The sequence below is a fragment of the Ascaphus truei genome, chromosome 4 (genome assembly GCF_040206685.1).
Source record: "Ascaphus truei isolate aAscTru1 chromosome 4, aAscTru1.hap1, whole genome shotgun sequence".
In the NCBI taxonomy this organism is placed as follows: Eukaryota; Metazoa; Chordata; class Amphibia; order Anura; family Ascaphidae; genus Ascaphus; species Ascaphus truei.
In genome coordinates this window covers 325306119-325319616 of record NC_134486.1, presented here as the reverse complement: position 1 = coordinate 325319616, position 13498 = coordinate 325306119, and positions in this window count along the sequence as shown.

The window sequence follows — 13498 nt, the reverse complement described above, 5'->3', positions numbered from 1 at the left end:
AACGGATCCCATCCCTTATCTCCGCCTTTTCTTAGTCTCTCCTGTATCTCTGCGATCTTCTCTAGCTCATGCTCAATCTTACCACTTTGATCTCTAATAAAAACACAACATTGCTCTTTAATCTGTACCTGTTCTTGATTAAGTAAGTTAATGGATAAAATGAAGGCCATATCCTCCCTATATATTTTTAGTTCAGGGCTGTAAATACATTTTTACACAAGTTTCATTGGTTGGTGGAGGCACCTGACCATAAATTGATTGTTGTTCCAGTTTAAAATCCACCTACAGGAAACTCATTTACCAGTGGAATTCAATTTAAAAGTTTAGAAAAGTTCCCTGTAAACAAATTCAAATTAACATTTCCTTTTTTAAATTCGGCATTAGTATAAGGTATCCCTACTCAAGGGGTTAAATGTAATTCTCTCTTACGTCATTGGGGGCCACTAGAGTATGGCAGGGATTCATTGTATATATTCCCTTGTGACCCATTAACCTGTGTAGCATTTTGCAAGATTGTATGATTGTCTGCAAAATGATGTGACCACAAAACAATAACATTACAAATATTTCAAAACTGATCATCCCTTATCGTCTCGATGGCGTAGGTTGATCTTGCCTAGCGGGGCATATATCTTAAAAACACACTCTAAGGAATTTAAAAATAATATTGAGTCCTGAAAAAACAAATTGTTCGTTTAAGACGGGCCTTGCCTGAAGTCTTAATTCCTCGGTGGTTAAATGTTCTAGGATTATTGTGCCTAGATACACTAACTGGTGGTCAGGGAAAATAAATAAATAATCCCATCAAAACACTGGCTTGATGATTCTTTGTCTTTGTTAGCTGTTAACGGGGGTGCCGGCACCTTTTTTTTTACGATGATGCTGCTTTGTATTCTCCTTGGTAGACTGTATAGGCTGCACCTAAGTTTGGAGAGACTTCTTTTTATTAATAAAAAGCACAAGGAGAGCGCTTTTAGCCACTATAATTTAGTATCAGCACAAAATTGTTTGTTTTGCACCACTGTCTTAGCATCCGCATATACGTAGACAGGTGTGTTACGGAAAATCATAAAAATGATCCTCTCTTTTGTTCATATGCAAATCCTATGCCATATGAACAATATACGACATAAAGGATGATGGTATTTAAAACATCAGCAGCTTGAGATTTAAATATATATCATGAATTTGACAATAGCTACTGTTTAAAAATAAAATCTGGATTGCCTACAGTTGCATTCTTTAAAATGAGAGGCTATAGATAAGGGTTCAAATTGAGACACCTTTTGGAGGGAAAGGAGAGGTAATGGTTAAAAGTTATAAAAATACATCACATATGCAGTTAACTTTTATAGGAAAAATGATTTCATATATGACTTTATGCTTAATCGTTTATATCGTACGCTTTGTGAAGTACTGAGTATACTTTTGACACTATTCAAATATGGAAATACATATTAAATATTATTGTATTATTAATAAAACAATTATAACAAATAGAATTAAAAACATCTAATTAGAACAAATAGAATTGAAATGTGTTTACTGGTTTCTGCGTAGTGGTAATGTGGATACTGCATGTGGGGATTATAAACCCTTCTTGTAATAATTCCTTCATAATAGGGGCTATGCCATCTAAAGCATTTCTGCTGAGAGGGTATTGGCCAATTCTGGGGAGGACAGCATTGGGAAATAATTTAACCCGTACTGGTGCAGCAGACCAGACGTAGCCAGTACTGTTGCTGGGAGACGCCTATAAACTATGAGGTATTTGTTCTAAAATGGGTACAGAAACAGAAAGCACAATAAACAAGCATCATTTCACACTTCTCTGATACAAAGCAAAATGAACATTACAAAAAATAAGATAAAAACCCAAAACAGACCTGTTTGATCCTGCAAACTCAGTCAAAAAATAAATAAATTACAATATCATTCTCTTTTCCCATATTATAACTAAGCTGCTTTTAAACATTTTTTTCCCCCTCAGCTTCTAGTTAACTTTTCATGTCTGGACCGTGGTCTTTGTACATTCTTTAAGCTGGAGGAGGGGGGCCAGCCCGCTTGGCTGCTGTTAACCTTCCCTCTTTTAAATGACTGCTGTTCAAAAATCAGACAAGACCAGTGTATTTAAGAAAACAAACCGTTAGTTTCCTATTATAAGTTTGAACAGAGAAACCTTGATAACTAAAAAACAAAAACAAAACCATCTCTGCAACCCTTCCTATAAAACAAAAATCTTATTGTTTTATTTACTATTTATTTCTAATTCCTTATCTTTCTTACACACTCAGACTCACACGTTCTCTGAGTTTATCTTCCATCAACATTCCTTCTACTTTCTACGGGCAATTAACAAAACTTCAACATTCTATTAATCCTGTGGGCCAGTGTAAAACTCAATAAAGCTTCCTTACTCCATAAGATCAGACTATTTCTTTTGTTTAATATTATTATTATTATTACAACAATAAAAAATAAACATTTATTTTTTAAAACTTTGCATTCTAGATATACCTCGCTTCAGTCCTGACTCCTCTAAATAGCACATACAATGTAAATGTAAAACTTCCTTATATCCTACTTAATATTTATTTGTATCAATAGATCATTTAAATATTGTAACACAGTTTCTCCCACGCCCAGAAACAACACAAAATGTGCTACAGTAAAAAATACAAATTCATACTTGAGTCAGGGTGTAAAGAAATCTTTTTACAACTGCCAAATTTTATATTTTCTTTTAAATATTACACTAACAAACTTTAACATACAATGCTGCCTAGGTTTATTTTAAATGCTACGGTCATGCCTTGTAAATGGCAGCAGGCTTAATACACTTTGACAAAAGGGTTAAACAAAATGACCCTTTTGCAAGAGATATATAGGTATTGCACTGTGTATTTTTGTCATATTGGAAGTAGCTTTTTGCATTTTTATTTTTTTTGTGGTATAGGTTTATTTTAACCCTTATTATTATTTCATTCCAAGTCACTATGATTTGTTATTTATATTATTTGTTATTTTTATGATTAGTACTACGCATGACAATGTGAAGTGCTATGTACACTAATGGCGCTACATGAATAAAGACATACATACATACATACATACAATAACTATCAGAGTGACCCACAAACACTTCACTCCATGATATGTATATTATTATGCCCTCAAACTAGTTACTATGAGCTTTCTAAGACAAAAGCAAACAAACAAAAAACATTTAAAGAGGATGTCCCCTTTTTCTTTTTCCATGCAGAATTAATGCATTTATTCCTAAAAAACTACTTTTACATTCTTAAATTCAAGACATTTCTTCCTAGGTTAATAATTAACTTCCATGTCTCACAGACATGCAAGTCCTGTGACCTTTCAGTGAAGAAGGGGGGCCACTCATTCTGCAGCTATTTTCAAAACAGAGCCTGATATGTTTAGTGACCTTTCCCTTTCCTTCGTATTTAATATACTCTGCACCACTAAATATCCATTTCTTTCACATTTTATTACCATAAAGCCCACACATAATTTAAAGGGACGTACCCTTCGCCGGCGACTGCTGAGAACATAGGTTTCCCCATAATTCTCCTGAATTACCCCGATCAAAGTTAGTCGATCGTGTACCAATAAGGTGCCCACCACTTGGTATAATATAAGTAGCATATAGAGTTAAGGACCTGTGATATTAACAAAAATAGTCACCTGTTGTTCCTTAACAATAGTTCTCTTTCCAAGTTTTTGAGACTTTCTACCTTATAACTATTATACCTTCTGAGCCCTGAATTGGCCTACCATTTAGCGGCATAAGGTATAATCTGACCTGAGTTTATGGCAATAATATAAAACAACAACAATACCTGATCAGTATAATATTGATAAACTCACGTGATACAGGGTGTCCTGTCACTCAGGTAGGTTGCCCATAAAGAACAAACTGTCCACAGATTACTCAAACAATTAATCTAATGGCTTTTTCTGTTAAAAAGGATAAAGCCATACCTTATTCCAAGTGTGCACGATTGAGTAATGTAGGCAGCTGCTCCGTCTGGGGTCTCCTTGTCCCGAGGTATTGGGGTCCCTGTTCGGGCGCCATCTGTGAAAGAGTAGAAATAAAATCAATGAGTCAAGGGTTCAAAGTATCAACGTGAGTTTATCTGCACCAAGGTACAAGTGAGAGAAAATTCAAAAATGAACTCATGCCTCTTGTAGGAGGACGTGCAATATAGAAAAACAACCAGGCACTTACCTTGAGTTTAAAACAAAAATGTGCTTACAGTGTAGCAGTCAAATCAACAATGGCTCTCTAGCAGATGCTTTGAGCCAACTTTAAAATCCCTTCTGCTTCGACCCCAGAAAAGGGTTAATCCAGAGCCCTTATAGAGATATGGGAACAGACAAGCAATGGGGGAGCATGGGATTAAAGAAGCATAAAAACAATATGGTACTGACAATGGTTCAAAAGGTAGGGTATGGGGTAGGATATGAATGCTAGTGTACTTACACGCCACGTGTAAGCAGACACAGTAATTGGTATCTTTCTTAAGGCAATTCTGGCCCCTCCCAGCATCAGTGGATGAGAATTGGTAGGGTTTAGGGGTAAATATATATATATCTGTACTCACACAGCCCAGTGTGAGCAGTTGCAGAGGGTTGGTAACTTTGGGGGTGCGCAGAGGTATGCAAGGGAGACTTGTTAAGGTGAAATTAAATAAGGCTTTTATTGTGCCTGTCGCTTTAAACACAGCAAAAAGCAACATACTCTAAGAGAACTAGTGAGCCAAACAGAACCTGCTCCACTTTGGCATATATGTATCCTTATATTCCAGCCCTTTTAACTGGGTGGCTACCCAAGCTATTCATCAGCCCAAGTCATATAGATATGTATATATAGACAACAGTAATTGGAAAATAACGTCTTATCTGTTTGCTGGGTTGCTGCCTTATCTCCGGATAATCAGCATCCAGGTTTAGAAGTCTTATTTGTCAGCTCCTGAGATCTGTGTTCTCTCGGTCAGTCTCACCTGGGAGACTCAGGAACCTCTGCTCTGTCTCCTAGTTAAACTCACATGTGAGCTAAGGAGTCTCTCTTCCTGTCTCAAAAGACAGGCTTTTCTAAAAAGCTAATCAGGCAGGTGGTGTTGGATAATTGACTACCAGCAGTTAACCACCACACTGCTGGATTAGAGGCACATTTCCTGAACAGGGATAACTCCCCTGTTTGTGGGAAGCTTGGGCTTGCCACGGCCAAAGCCCATCCTTCCACTCTCATTTTAGATATCTCTGTGACTTGAATGAGAGTGGATGGAGGAAGAGTACCCTCAGTCCCGCTGGGATCGGAGCCCTTTCTCCAGTTCATTCATGTCTCCTCCCGAAGGTGCTTGAGATGAGCACTTCTCTGCCGCTCAAGGAGGACTTTTTCTAAGTATAGTCTTTTTGCTACGTGCGCGGTCATGAGATTTCCCTCGCGTCGAGTGCTCGTTGTATTGTAGGCAGACTGTATGGCAGCATTTGCAGAGCGTTTTAAAACAGCCCTTTGAGTTTTCCCACTTAATGGAGTTGCTAGTTCAGCCTCTTTGGGATTAAGTTGCAAATCCATATCCACTTCCAGAGAATGTCCCATCTTTTCAGCTTCATCAGCTAAGGATTCTTCTGGTTTTGACTCAGCACGTGTTCCTTCTTTTGTTGCCTGTTGCCTGTTGGGTGGCTGAAGGTTTTGCTAGTGCTTGTTTAGGTGGTTCAAATTTTGCAACCTTGTTTTTCAGACGAGCGGTATTCCCAGCTCTCACTGTACCCTTGTCTTCATGGGTTTTTGTGACTGTGGGATACTCACGCTTAGTCAGGGTCAATACTTGTCCTTGCAAAACTGAAATCTCATCCGCGAGAGATCCCTGTATTTTGAGTATGTCTTGCAAGTCGCTTCTCAGGGAATTTATCTGCACACTTTGCTTTTTCTGAGCTTGCTTTCACATTTTCATTGTATTGTGAAGCACTGTGAATTTCTTTGCTCGGGCCACAGTTACTTGTCTCAGTTTCTGGACCTTCTTGTGCTCCCCTTTGTGCCGAGTCACCTGGGTTCTAAGCTTGGCCTCTAGTGATGCTTTGGTGATGCTCAGGGTAGCCTTCAGTTTCTCATGCTGCTTTGCGGGGACATACTGGGTAATCAGACGTTCCTGCAGCACTTGTATTTCTTTAACAGCCTGCAGATTGTCTTCCTGCAGAGTTTGCTGCTTCTCCTCAGCCTTCTGGAGGTGTGTACACAGACCTTGCAGTTGGTTCTGCAGTCGGTGCTCTGCTTCAAACTTCTCATCTTCCAAAAGTTTATTTATTTCTTTAAGCTTGTGCAGCTTTCCATTCTTTTCCTTGACGTAGTCTGTCAAATGAGAATTTTCTTCTTCCAGTTTTAAGTTTTCTCTTTTTAAAGATTAAATTTTCTCCTTTTTCAGTCTCTGTACTATTCAGGGCCTCCTTGCAGTCCTCCTTCCATTTACACACATCTGCTTTGAGAATGACAGTCTCCTGGCATGAGACTTCTTTCTCTATGTTGAGGGTCTGAAGCTCCTTCTGAGAGACTTTGAGATCTGTATTAAGATTGACAATAGTTTCTTTAGAAATGTCCAGCTCCTCAGTGAGACTGTGTAGTTCCTTTCTGGAGACTTCCAGGTCTGTGCGGAAGCTGTTGGTCTCATGATGTGAGGCATCCAGTGCTCTGTGGAGTGTCTGAACCTCTTTCTGAGATACGTCCACCTCTGTCCGGACACTGTTGACCTCCTGTTGTGAGGCATTCAGCTCTACGCGAAGAGTATGAACCTCTTGCTGAAAGACTTTCATCTGCTTCAGTGCCTCCTCATACGTCTGCTTCAGCTTAGCCATCATTTTATCAGATTGGCTCTGCTTTTCATCCATGGCGGAAATAGTAGCGTTTGAAGTATCTAGCTCAGTCTTGAGATCGTCCAATTCTGTTCCAGATTCAGAGTACATTGCGAGCACCGTCGTCTGTAACGCAGCATTATCTTCCCTCTCAAGTTTCAATTGTTCCCTGAGTAGATCAGTCACGCCTGGCAATTTTCAGGGTGTCTTCAGGGTTGGTCAAGGGATCGTCACTCACTGGTTCCGGCTCCGCTTCCCTGGGATGGTTGGTTGAGGGTTCCTCACTGTTGGCACCGGACAGACACTTCTTTGGGGTACACAACTTCTGCCTTGGGCCCTCTGGATATTTGATTATTCGCGGAACGAATTCTCCATTTTCTCTAGGCTGCAGGGCAACTTGGTCCCCCTTTTTCTCCACAGGATCTGCGGACGTGTCTGTTCCTTCCACGGTAAGTGAAGAACCGCTTTTCTTTTTCCGCCTTTTTGTTTTGGATGACTCAGTCCGATCAGGAATACTGGGGTCTCCTTCTTTATTTGATACTTCAGCGGCTTCATTGTATACGCCAGGGTTTTCTTGCAGTTGCTTTAGCTGACAGAAATATTTGGTGATCTGCTGCTCCTGCTCTTTCTCCTGTCGACAATATTCGTCATCATAGAGAGCGGTCTTTTCGGTTCGTGCCGAGTTCAGGCACCCCCACCATTCTTGGGGTGTTTTGTGGGTGTGACTCGGTTCGGGTTCCCCGTAAGAGATGTCTTCCTCTTTATTGGACTGGAAGGGCCACTCTTCTGTGGGGTAGGGTTCATTACAGGAACACTGCATCTTGTCCTCCATTTTGGGGCTATCAGGTGTAATTTTCTTCCTGACCTCAGGAGGCGCTATTGCAGCTGTTGCCACTGTATTTGCTAGAACCCCCAATTGTGGTAGTCCTACAGATGGGCATATTTTGCTTGTAGAGGTCATAGCTCTCACAGGCATCTCTGTAGACTTTTCTTTCTTGGGTAAGTTTTACAATATCAGCAGTACTGTGCATGCATTTTCTCTTATCAGGTATACAAGATGTGCAGTTGTTAGGCAAAAACGTCTATTTGCTTTACACCATTTACTTGCTAGGTACAATACCCTCTGCTTCAGCCCAATAATGTGGTTTTCTGCTTGAGTTCAGTAATGTTCAGTCTCAACTTTGGGTATTATGGCATTCACTCTTCACACTTTGGGATACCTTTTACACAGCTCAGCAATTCCTTTTTCCCCATTAGGGCAATTTTACCCTCAGCACTTGTTTACTGAAAATTCCCCTGCTTCAGCACAGTCTTGCATCAATTTTCACACTTTTCTGCATATACTCCATTCACAACTGGTAGTCCTATGTGGTATGGCAACCTTTACTTGCAGAATCAGTACCACTCGTGTGTCACCAGCTGTATTCACTGCTTCAGCGAGACATTTGAAAACAACAAACGCCTATCCCTTTTAAGGGCTAATTTACTTCTTGAACCCTGACTACAGCTGGAAGAAAAACCCCTATTTCAATGACCATATTAGCATAAAGGGGGGAAAAAGCGCAAAAAACTGTGAACTAGAAGGATACGTTGTAGTCCAACTTAAAGATTTCCTTGATGGGTGCTGCACCGTACCGCAAATGGGTTCGTTTAGAGCCACTTGTGTTGTTTGGGGGGTGAAGTTCCGATTGCGCACAATGTCATCAAATTAGGAAATATATACACTTTGTCAAAGTGCCACAGGCAGGAAACGCGTCAGAGGAACGTGCTGTTTAGTGTTATCTTGTAGGCATCATGCCTGATTACATTTTTGTGGATTTTAACCCGCCTCCAGTCCGGATTTATTTTTGCAGTGCTTACCCCCTTTTTTCCTACATATGATGGTACTAAGGCAGGGGAGTGCAAACCTTTTAAGCTGCGCCCCCCTGTCAGGCCTCCCCCGGTCTTGCGCCCCCTCTCCTACCTTCCACATGCATCAAATGACGCTGTGGGGTCGCGTGATGCCATGTCACATGACCCGCGGCATCATTTGACGCCGGCAACGTCACATGACCCCGCGGCGTCATTTGATGCCGCGTTGCCATGGAGATGTGTCTGAAACAAGGTAAGTTTCCTTGATGCAGAGACTTCGTGAGATCCCCCGGCATTAAATGAAATGCCTGGGGGAAGTGCGCGGGGACCTCTTCAATGGCCCATGCCCCCCCAGACAAAACTCCCACTCCCCCTGGGGGGCGCGCACCCCAGTTTGCACACCGCTGTATTAAGAAATTGGTTGAGGCTTTTGGAACAGGACTGATAATACTTGATTTTTTTTTTACATTAGAGATATTTAGCCCCACCAAGACTGCACACCATTATTAGCCCACTACTCTTAAAGCTGGGTAGTTTGTGAAAGAAATGAAACACTTTCCAACATGTGGTGGTACTGTGCTAAAATATTCAGGTATATAAGTCACGTATAAAAGCTCAAAGGTGAGCATTGAATCTATGTACAAAAAACATGTGATAACAGTTCATAACCTAAGGGACATCACGCAAGAGAATATCAACTTCTTCTTTTTGTCTGCTATGCCATTGTATCACCATAAGAGGGACACATTCTCTTTCATTTATCTTTTGCTGTACATATTGGAAAAGTAAAGGTATTTTAGTTTGTGTCAGTGCTTAGGTGTGTCTGTGGGTGTTTATATTTAAGTGTTTACGTGTTGGTAAGTCAGTGTGAATGGGGCATTTAGGGTTAGACAGTGGAGGTCAGCAGCTGTAATGCTTTAGGTGCCAATAGTTTGTAGCCCTCTTTCCCCTACCCTCTGGGAAATGTTCTGTTATCATTCTGTTTCTGTAGCTGGTGGAGCATACCTGTAGGTAAACAGAAGGCCAGAGAACTCTGTGGATGTGTGGGGAGTCTCAGAAAAGGTTCGCGTGATTTCCTCAGTAGTAAGTGCCTCCAGTCCAAGAGAATCCTGAGATGTCAGGATGCACCTCTTGGACACTTGTTTCCTTTAATCATTACCATGCTTCAAGGACTACACCAGTTGTTGCGTTGACTGAAGTTTATTGGCAGTAGTATTTGTATTACATTCACTGGATCCTTATCACTGTACCCTATCCCTTCTTGGACTAGGCCTCAGTCACTTCTCTAGCAGAATACCTCTCTGCAGCATCTGTATACTCTGGTATCTTTTCCAGAAGAACATCCTTCTCTGATCACTATCCCAGACAGAACTCTCTCTCTCTAGTGTCTAGACACTGACATCCATTTCAGAAGAAAAGCCTCTCTCACACTCACTGCTCTACACCAGCGGTGCGCGCACTGGGGGCTGGAAAATTTATATGGGGGGCACGGCAGTTACAGGGACCCCATGCTCATCCCCATGGCATTTAAATTAAATGCCGGGGGAGGCGTGAGGCCTCTGTAACTCCCTTACCTAGTGTGAGTCGGGTCTTTGACGACACGTCGCTATGGCAACGCACATCAAATGACACAGCGGGGTCACATGACTCGCGGCGTAATTTGACGCCAAGTTCTTGTAGAGGGGGGCGCAAACGCTGCAGCTCCCCGGCATGGGGGCGCAGCTCAAGAAGTTTGCGCACCCCTGCTCTACACTATATAGAAGATCACCCCCCTCATTCCCTGGGGAGTGGCTAGTAAGCCAGCCTATTCTTGTCATAGGCCCCCCTTACTTCAGTGACGATAACTTTATTGTTCATACCTGCTGAACAATGTAACATTTCACACACTGAACATTATAACAGATCCCATCAGGAATCATGCCCACACTGCCCACCTTTATAGGGACTTACAGTGAGGTCATGACCAGTAAAATGTTAGTCCAAGGAGACTTTGCCACAAGTGTTTTCAGGTCTTGATTTTGTAATTAAAACAAACCTGATGATGCTTTAATTCATGTGAAAAAGGTGAAGTGCTGAAGATACTCTTCAAAGAAATTCACTTGTGCACATCACTTTCAACTAAAGTTAACATTTCATTGTGTACAGTGAGAATGATCCCTCAATAGCAATAGGGCTAATAGCATGACATTGCATGAGTGAAACAGCTGTAGGGCACGTCATTATTTGCGACATTATGAATGCTCATGAGTTTATAGGGTTAGAATAAGCTGGGGATATTACAGTGATTAATTAATGACAGGGATGAGCTAGCTGGGTATTTCAGAGAGTGAGCGATTTAGAGTAGAAAAGTATCGGATAGCAGCCAGCAGTTAGTATATTTCATTAACTCTTGGTAGCTTTCTTCTGCAGCTACATTTACTGCCGTCTCAGTGATTATATGGAGATGGCTATGCTTTGCAGAGTGTTAACCCACTTTGGCTTGTTCTAACCCATGATTAATGTTCCTTCTCTAGAGAATCTCAGAGAGTAGCCTGGTATTCACATCTATCTTTGATGATTTGCTGGGGGGCACGCGCCCCCCCACCTCAATTGTGCAGTTGAAATCCCCACCCATCACCACTGCCCTGGAGGTTGCGAGCCAAGGGCGAAGGTGCTGGAAAAGTTCCAAGCGCTCATTTCTCCGGGGGGCGGCGTACACATTGATGAGCCTAATCGGCTCCCCTGCCCACGAACCGTCTACGACCTGCTGCAGACGAGTTCAGATGAATCAACAGTGAAACATCCCCCCTGGATCAAAATGGCTACACCCGCGTTCCTGCACCCGTTCCCCCCAGACCAGTAGGAGGGGCCGTGAGACCACTGCCCGCTCAGGTGCCTGTAGGACCGAGAAAAAGTTAAGGCACATTCCTGTAGCATATACACATCACATTTCTGTAAAGAAAGGAATGTTAGTACTCTGGCACGTCTCATCCGCTCTCCTATGCTCCTTACGTTAATGGAGAAAATGTTAAAAGACGCCATTAGTTTGGGAATAAAGGGTTAGATGGGCATGCAGTGATACTAGTTACCATCCTCGCTGGCGTGGGTGGTCCTGCTGATCTCCTCGCACAGCTGGGCCAGCAGATCCATGGTTTGCCCAAGGTTGTCATCGAGGAGGAGGGTCTCTGCTGCCTCTCGCCCCTCTCTTATGAGCTCTTCCACGGTCTCCTGTGTCTCGCTAGGTGGCTGTTGTAAAATGGCCGCCTGCTCCTCTGCAATGGCTGCCTCCTGCATCTCCGCTTCCCCCTCCTCCTCCAGGTCGCTTTCAAGGTCGCTGGAAGTGTGTGTGTCGCCGATTTGCATTTGGGCCCTCTTCTGCTCCAGCCCCTGGTGCGGGCTTTCCGTCTCAGGGGCTCTCCTCTTTATTCCCTGGTTCTCCATTCCGGTCCGGGCTCTGGGGGCGGTATCTGTAGCAAGGGAGGAAGAGGGAGGGGGTGCAACATCCTCGGGGCTGGGGAGAGGTGTTAGAGGGGGGGGGTGAGGGTGGGGGGGGTGCTCCGCTCAGCTCCCTGCTCAGGTCCCCCCCAGTGCTCCGCTCAGCTCCCCCCCGGTGCTCCGCTCAGCTCCCCGCTCAGCTCCCCCCCGGTGCTTCGCTCAGCTCCCCCCGGTGCTTCGCTCAGCTCCCCCCCGGTGCTCCGCTCAGCTCCCCGCTCAGCTCCGACAGGTGCTCCGCTCACCTCCCCCCCGGTGCTCCGACAGGCAGTGGGCAGGCAGCATGCAGATGCCACACAGGGCGCCTAAGATGGCGGCGCCCGGAAGGACCCCCTTCCTGCCTCGCGAGGGAGTGCTCCGCTCAGCTCCCTGCTCACCTCCCCACCGGTGCTCCGCTCAGCTCCCCCCGGTGCTCCGCTCAGCTCCCCGCTCAGCTCCCCCCCGGTGCTCCGCTCACCTCCCCCCAGTGCTCCACTAACCTCCCCCTCGGTGCTCCAACAGGCAGTGGGCAGGCAGCCTGCAGATGCCACGCGGGGCGCCTAAGATGGCGGCGCCCGGAAGGACCCCCTTCCTCCCTCGAGGTGACGTGTGTGTGTGTGTGTGTGTGTGTTACACTGTGTGTCTGTGTGTGTGTGTGTGTGTGGGGGGGGACAATGTGTGTGTGTGTGTGTTACACTGTGTGTGTGTGACACTGTGTGTGTGTGTGACACTGTGTGTGTGTGAGTCACTGTGTGTGTGTCAGACACTCCGGTGCTACGCATGGGGTGGTCCCGTCCACTGTCCCCCCCTCCCGTCCATTGTCCCCCCCCCTCCCATCCACTGTCCCTCCCTCCCCCCTCCCCTCCTCCTGTCCACTGTCCCTCCCCCCTCCTGTCCACTGTCCCTCCCCCCTCCTGTCCACTGTCCCTCCCCCTCCCCTCCTCCTGTCCACTGTCCCTCCCCCCTCCCCTCCTCCTGTCCACTGTCCCTCCCCTCCTCCTGTCCACTGTCCCTCCCCCCTCCCCTCCTCCTGTCCACTGTCCCTCCCCCCTCCCCTCCTCCTGTCCACTGTCCCTCCCCCCCTCCTCCTGTCCACTGTCCCTCCCCCTCCCCTCCTCCTGTCCACTGTCCTTCCCCCCCGTTCCCCCCCCCTTTCCCCCCGTCCCCCCCCCTTTTCCTAGTGGGAAATTTAACTCACAGGCAACGCCAGGTTTCTCAGCTAGTATATATATATATATATATATATATGTAAATACAACTGTATGCTCATCTGCATGTCTTAGGCAGGTCTGCAACCCCGCCTTTCACCATTATCAACCAGCACACAGCA